Source organism: Rhagoletis pomonella, unplaced genomic scaffold, assembly GCF_013731165.1.
Source record: "Rhagoletis pomonella isolate Grant_MI unplaced genomic scaffold, Rhpom_1.0 Rhpom_scaffold_00006, whole genome shotgun sequence".
Lineage (NCBI taxonomy): Eukaryota > Metazoa > Arthropoda > Insecta > Diptera > Tephritidae > Rhagoletis > Rhagoletis pomonella.
Genome location: NW_023458560.1, coordinates 3,800,730 through 3,802,007, shown reverse-complemented (window position 1 = coordinate 3,802,007; position 1,278 = coordinate 3,800,730).

The window sequence follows — 1,278 nt, the reverse complement described above, 5'->3', positions numbered from 1 at the left end:
GAGCGGCGATCCCTTTTCTTGATTCCAGATAAGACTCTAGCGAAGTGCAAGCAAGGTGACTCACATAATTATGTTTACATATTTTTGCAATTAATATAAAAAAGCAAAAGAGTATATGTGTTCTAATTCCATTGATCCAAGTTAATATTATACCAACAAAGTTGGCTTTTATGAATCTTACGTCTAGTGAATTTACGGAAATCAGGAATACCGAGTATTACCCAAGATGACTAAAAAATGAATACAAGTTTTATAATATGCATAAATTAAGACACATTAGAAAAAGGGCATTAGTTAAAAGCTAAAAATGTTCAAAGCCGTAGACATTATGATTATGCGAATGTATGTATACCTATTTGTACGTTACGGAGCAATATTAATTAATTTTGTTATTATTATATTTTTTTAAGACAAATTTACTAAGCAGTGTTGCCAGTAAAACTTTTCTGGCTAGATTTTGCCGGTTGCGATAGCTAACAACCAGAGAAAATTCGATTTAGCCGGCATCCGATTTGTTAGCCGTTTTGCCAAAAATAGTTACCCGTTTTTAGCCGATTTGGCATTTGCCTTTTACTATTTCATTGACCCAAAATTGATTAGAAATGGCTAGCCTTATCTCGGAGAAAATTTTCATGTCGAAATGTGATATTTAAAATTGAAGGGCAATTTTTTCTAATCCGAGAAGTTTTAAAATACTGGGCAGATTTCAATGATTTTTATTTTAAGGAGTAATATACTGTGACCCAAACATAAACAGGAGCGCGACATTTTAGCGAGTTTTGACTATTTTTCTTTAGTTCATTTAATGCTTATTATTATTATGAAATTATAGCTGATTACTTAACAAACGCCCTTTAAATGCAAATTTCATACTTTTGTGTAAAAATTATGAAATTCTGGAAATTTTACTCAATGTTTTTAACTTTTTAATCAGCATTTTTAGAAATTTAAAATTTTAGTATAATAAAGTGCAAATTTAAAGTACTTTGCAATTACCGGCGATTTTGGTAAATTTTTTGTTGCCTTTTTTCATATAAATAACTTGTCGAACATACTGTGTATGGAAAAAATGCGTAACACCGTCATAAATCAACGTTAGGTCCTAGCTAGTTCAAAATTGCACCATACTCATTTAAAGTTTAATAGACCAAAAAGCTGCATATCATAATTTTTTCTAAAGATATTGAATAAAATTTTAAATTAAAATTTTTGGTGAAATTTTGCAGAATTTTCATAATTTTTGTTTATTGAGTAATCAGCTATTCTTTCATAAAAAAA